The sequence below is a fragment of the Durio zibethinus genome, chromosome 6 (genome assembly GCF_047325235.1).
Source record: "Durio zibethinus cultivar Kanyao isolate XHJ-2024 chromosome 6, ASM4732523v1, whole genome shotgun sequence".
NCBI classification, from domain to species: domain Eukaryota; kingdom Viridiplantae; phylum Streptophyta; class Magnoliopsida; order Malvales; family Malvaceae; genus Durio; species Durio zibethinus.
This window is the reverse complement of record NC_143167.1, coordinates 9,564,135-9,570,991: the sequence shown is the minus strand read 5'-3', so window position 1 is coordinate 9,570,991 and position 6,857 is coordinate 9,564,135.

Sequence of the window (6,857 nt, the reverse complement as noted above, 5' to 3'; positions counted from 1 at the left end):
TCCTAAAATTCAAGCTTTAAAACCCTCTAAACCTTAAAACCAAACCTTCAAAACCTCTACTCAAGCCCTTACTCAAAACCTTCTAAAAATCTTAAGGACACGTGTGAAAATTCTATTTGAAATAATTTGTTCTTGAATATCGCCTAGATGATAGGGTATTTAAAAAATTTTACTTTGTTAAGTCTTCTCACACGATTTCGTAATTCGTATTAATAATAATATTAATAAATATAAAGTATAATAGTAAATTAGGATCTTAAATATAAACAGTCACACCTAAGCTCTGCCTAGATGTTGGAGAGTCGGGGTGGTCTCATTATACTTAAGAACTCAACTTTTAAATTGCATTTCATCCTACATAACATTCATTAGCTTACATATGTTAGCATGTTATCATCAATAATTGTCTATATTATTCTCTCTTTAATTTACTGTTCGATGATAAAATATTTTATAATAAAAAAAAATAATACTTAAAATTTTTTTTTGTGATATTATAAAATAAAATAAAAATAACATTCCGAAAGAAATAATTCTTGGTACCCTGCCTAGATGTTAGAAAGTCACTATTTATGAAGATTGTTATTTCATTTTAAGGATTATTATGTTAAATTTTAAGCAAAAAGAGTTATTTTAAATTCTGCGTAGATGTTGAAGAATTTTAAGATAATTCTTTAACTTAAAGATTTTTTCAATATTTCTAAATAAAAATTTTAGCAAAATTTTTATTTTTGCAAATAAAGGGAATTAGTGTTAAATTTCAAATTAAAACTATTTTTATCCAACATCAAAAATAACGTGTAATTAAATTGTACCAATTTATGGGTGTTGTGGGGGCGCTAATCTTTCCCCACATGTAACCGACTCTCGGACTCAACCTGATTTTTTGTAGATCAAAATTTATCTTTTTGATAAACTTTAAACCCATTTTTTTATAGTTTGATTAAAAAGATAAACTTTTGGGTGGCCAATCATACCCTAACAAAGATTGGTGGCAACTCCTCTTTTATTTCTCTCAATTTTAAAACATTCATTCACGTCTAGCGGTTTCAAAACCATTACGACAACCACCGAGTAATTTTAAAAATATCTTGGATATCACCACTAAAAAAATAAAGTTCATACTTTAATACTTGGATATCACCACTGAGAACTTTGAAAATAATCTATCACAATATTTTTCTTAAATGATGCCAATTTCACTGAGTTAACAACTTTTTTGCTAGCTAGATTGGTCTTAAAGCTCTTATCTTATGCCATCTCATTGAAATTCTTGAAAATTTTTGATCTTTTGAATATGTTTTTTTTTCCCTTTTTTTCCCTTTTTTAATGCTTTCAAAATTGGCGAACACCATTACAATGCAAATGACTTTTCTTAAAATGATGATGCAAATAAAATGCAAAATATCCTTTCTTAAAATGATGCTTATGAGATGCAAATGTCTTTTCTTAAAATGATGTATATGAGATGCAAATGTCTTTTCTTAAAAAGATATACATGAAATACAAATGTCTTTTCCAAAAATACTAATGCATACTTTCCTATCAATGTTGGACAAGCTATTAATGCAAATGCAAAGTCAAAATATTCAAATGCTCAAAATTTTTCTTTTAAAAATAGCCAAGTTAAGATATTTAACTGCCCAAAATCTTCTTTTCTTAAATTTTTCAAAGTTCTTTTTCTTTCAAACCCAAATCTTTCATCTCAATTCCAAATTCTTTCTTTACTGCTCGTTTTTCACCAATTTTGCTTTCTTTCTTCATAATTTGGATTTTTTTACTTTTCTTTTTATTTTTCATCATAAAATCAAATATGCATATGATCAACTCAAACTTAGTGAAAGTGAATTGAAGAAAATGAGCCATCGAATTGTGGTAAAACACAATTGATTAAACATACTTTTTATATTAAAAAGTGTTTTCTATACTACCCCTTATTTTCCTCAAAAAAAAAAAATTTTTCCCTAAAAATATTTTATTTTAATGACAAAATTCTCCTAAAAGAAATTGCCTTAGTCAACCTTTATGAAACAATGTGACTTTTAAGTTTCTAAAAAATGGTGATCATTATTATGCACAGGTCTGAATAGAATGGCAATTTCATCTTTTCAAATGGCTTGGATGATTAATTGTCAAATTAAGGTCCGTAACTTGATATGAAAAATTAGATTTTTATCCGGGCTCAACAACAAATTCTTTTTTAAGGTTCTTTTATGGTTAAATCATATTTGACACCCTTTTTACTATCATAATGTAGTATTTTAATAGATGTCAAGATTGGCTGTGGTAAGTTTAAGTCATATTGGGAAAGGCCAAGATTTCCATCTCAATCATTGGTTGCAATGAGTTTTCATGTTGCAATATCATTCTTGCTCTAGATTGTTTTTTTTTTTTTTTTTAAGTTTTCACCCTAAAGCTTTATTTTTTTCATTTTTATCTTATTTTTTCTTTCTTTTTTTTATGATTTCATCGTGCATTCAAGTACTCTCGTGAAAGAAAAAATCTTACAAAAAAATAGACAAAAGTGAAGTTGGTCATGAGGATTTTGCAAGGAACAAATTCTTCAATTCAAGTGTCCATGTTTGATCAAAATGGACTTTTCAAAGTATGTAACATAAGTTAGGGTTTAAGGTTTTGAAGGAATGGATAAATAGGCCCAAAACATTTGTCTGAAAGTGATCGGACTAAGGATCATTTCATACCATGTGAATAACTTTCTTTTGGACATTCATTCTTTTTATTTTTTTAGTCGTAACATCAAATCATCTCTTTTTTCTTTTCTTTTTCTTTTTTTTTTTTTTTTGCTTTCACTTTTGCTTTTTCGTGCATATTTCAACATTTTACGAAAATATGTTCTAACACTCAATTTGTCTGACATTTGCTTTTACAACTTAAGGCATTCTTCTTTTGTTGTCAAAGTATGACTTCATCAAATAGATATTTTTTTATGTCAGGTGATCCTTAATCAAGGCTCATTTAGAAAGAATTCACTAGGTTAAAAAAGGTAACAAATGGATAATTTTTTTTTTTTGGTGAAAGGATGAAAAAAATATGACCATTCGTCGTCTCAAGCCTGGTCATTTATGATGAAAAGTGATACCTTGAAAAATCAAAATTTTATTTTTATCACTTCTTTTTTTATCATTTTTTTGGATCGTTTGAATATTTAAAGTGTATGATGTAACCACCAACATTTTTTTATTTTTCATTTTTTCTTCACAACTAATTTGACAACCAATATTTGTCCTATCCTGGTAAGCCAACAAGGTTTATTCAATAATGGAAATCATGTTGAAAGGGTCTATTTAGCTCTCGATTGTGCACATCATCACCAAATTGAATAGTGGCATAACTAGACAATTTTGAGGTGATTAGAAATCATTCTCTTCTATCAACATACCCTTAAATAAAAAATGTGTATTTTTGTATTTGTGGCTATCTAGATGACTTTTTATTTGAAGCATAGTTTTGACACCTATCAACTCATCAAAATTTAGATAAAAAAAGTAAAATATTAGTCTAATTTTCAAAAAACTTAAAAAGTTTTTCCAAATTGATCATTTCAATGTTTGTTGCCTTGATGAGAGGTATCACAAAGTTCAAACTTATATCTTTTGGAGCATTAAGATTTTTCAAGTGATTTTTGAGACATGAAAAGGACATGAAAATATTTTATTACGATAGATTCATAATTACGACCACCATTTTTTAAGACTTTTTATTATGAAAAGAAAAGAAATTTTTTTTAAAAACTTTAAATAATAAAAAAAAGAGAAAAAAAATCCTCTCAATTAGCATTTAGATTTAACTTTCATACAATTCATGAAGTTTATACACATGTCTAATACAGAAGTGAAAAAGGAAATAAAAGAGGCACACTTTTTGAGTCAATCCACCTTTTTGTAACGCTAAATGAACCATCATTTTTTTAGAAAACCCACAGAACCATTCTTTGATTTCTCATCTATCCATTGCATCCAAATTATTCATATCAAGGTAAAGAGCTTTCAGTGACATGATGATCCCTCTTAGTTTCAAATTTTATTTTTCAAGCTTTAATGAGATCTTTAACCTTGTATTTTAGTATAAGACAGTTCTTAGTTGAGTGGCCTTGTTTTCTATTATGGTAATCACACTTTGCATTAAGATTGTACCATTTTGGGTAAAGGTTGAAGGGGTTCAAGATGCATAGGCTCCAAAAGCTAATTTTGAATAAGTTGGGATAATAATTCAGTATAAGATATAAGAATAAGATCAAAAGTGATTTTTTTTTTACATTTCTTGAGGCTTTTAGACCACTACTTAGGCTAGGTTTCCATTCTAGTCTGTTAGGTGCAGTGGGATAGATAGGTGTCTAAAAGAATGATTGAAAATAATATGGATAAACTAGTTGTTATGGTAACTGATATCGCTGATAAGGATGAGGGATAGATGTAACATTATTTATGGGAAAGTAATGGGTTTGGTATACTAGTGTGGGGTATGGAGCGAAACCTTCGAATTATTACCCTACGTAGTTCACTACTTGGACTTAATTTTTTTTAGAGCTTCGTCTTTCTTTGCTCACTTGTCTCTCTTACGTTGAGCTTGCCATTTTTTATGGTGTTTTCAATAATCTCACCATATATCTGTATATCTATAAAATTTTTGGTTACATTACCTATCAATCTCTCATAATATAGTATTTTCGGAGTGTTTACAAGTAAGACAACTAGTTTTTTTCTCAATTAGAGGAGGTTATACTTGTGCAGTCATATCTCTCTATCTCTGTGCATACTCTTTAAAGTTTTCTATTACTTTTTTTTTCATATTTTGTAAAGATAAACGATCTAGAGCTAGATCCATGATATGTCGGTATTATGTTATGAATGCCTTTGTGAGCTCTTGCTAGGAATAAATACGAGTTTTATCTAGTTAAATATACCATATAACTGTAAATCTTGTAAGATTATCCTGAAATACGTGCATCAATAACTTCTCGTCACAAACATATGCTACCATCTTACGACAATACATGGTGACATGAGTCATTCGATATTTTATGCCATCATATTTTTTAAATTCAAGAACTTTGAATTTAGGTGGAATGATCACGTTTAGGATCAAACAAAGCTCAATCGCACCCATAGAGTCATAAAAATTCATTCTCTCTGTAACCTTAAGTCTTTCTTCTAATAATTTCATCTTTTACTGGGCACCAGTATCTTTTACTTTCTCAAGTGTCTTTATCTCTAGCTTTTCTCTCTTTTTGGGATTATCTAAATCAGAAACCAGAATTAGCTTGGGTGGTTTTTCCATTATAACAGGATTAGATAAATTTTGTAATTGTCTTAGAGCATGTGTGAATGCCATTCCTGGATAAGGATTGGAATACCCTTAAGGAGTAAAAATTTGTACTTTGGTTCCTTGAGAAAGTTGAGTTGGCCGTTGCTCAAACCCTAGAGGGTATATAGGATCCAACATGTATAGCGATTGTTCTTGAAAGCTGAGATTTTCTTCCATCACTTTTTCTTTATCAAGATTTTTGAGCATGTCCATTATTTTATCAATATCCCTTTTTAGTTCTTCTTGAGCCTTCTCCATCATCTCAAATCGACTAGCCTATTTTTGTTTCATGATTCTTATTTGAGATTTGGTGATGTGTGAATAATGGGTAGGTTGAGTCAAAATTTTTGGTGGGTGAGCTGTTCTTGAACCTTTATCACCATAAATTATTTTAAAAATCAGAATGCCACGCGTTAAAAATTTTATTTTTTTAATTATTTGAATTTTTGAAAAACATGTGCACATGATGCATGAATGCAAATGGAAGATATTTGTTTTTGGACAAATTTCAACACTAAAAATTCTCATTAATTCCATACAACTTTTGTTGCATGAGATTTGAGTAAATCTATAGTTCTATGGGATCTATGAAGAACTTTTCAAGAGAAAGATGTCTTAAAACAAATACATCGATGCAGAATTGTATGATATGATTTATGTAAAAATAAAAAGAAAAAGAAAACAAAATTGAGTTAGTCTGTGGTTTGAGATTAAAAAATGTCTTTTTGGTTTTGTTTTGTTTTCATTTTTTTTGTGTTTTTTTTTATTACACACAACTTTTATTCTTACACATTTTGACTTAGGTATTTTCTAAAAAAAAAATAGGTGAAGCTTTACTTAAGGTTAGCTTCCTAGACTTATTACATGCCTAGTTTTAGTTGACATGCATCTAAAGGTTCTCAAATTGTTTTTTACTATCGTTTACGCTGGACTAGTAAGGCACCTTATCCTCACCCATTATAGGCTACGAACTGAAATAGTTCAATTTGAGTGAAAGTATTTCACTTACTATTACAGAGATTATCACCTTACGAGGGCATTGGTATTTTACTTCCTCTTATAAGGGATGAAGTCGGGTATAGAGCTCATGTATGATATGCATCGTGTCATTGTGTGTGCATATGTTTTTTAATTTATTGAGAATAATACATAAAAAAAAACAATAAAAGAAAGGCGTATAAAAATTTTTTCTTTTCGTTTTTGGTTTGCTTTTAATTTGTTTGGCTTTTTTTTTTTTTATTAAAAGCAAAAAGAATCTAGGAATTAAAAACTAAATATCGACTAAGATTGTTTAAATCAAGACTTGAAGATAACACGTAGTTAATTTTGGCCTGACTCTTGAAAACAAAATGGCTTCCTCAATGAAGTCACCAAGCTGTCGTAACAGTTATAGAGTCGCTCGACGAATTTGAAAATGAAAATAAAATTAGAGAAAATGGAGTCGCCACCAATCTTTTTTGGCTAGGTGCAATTAGCCACCTATTAAAATTTATCCTTTTAATAAGATTTTAAAATTAATTAAAAAGATAATT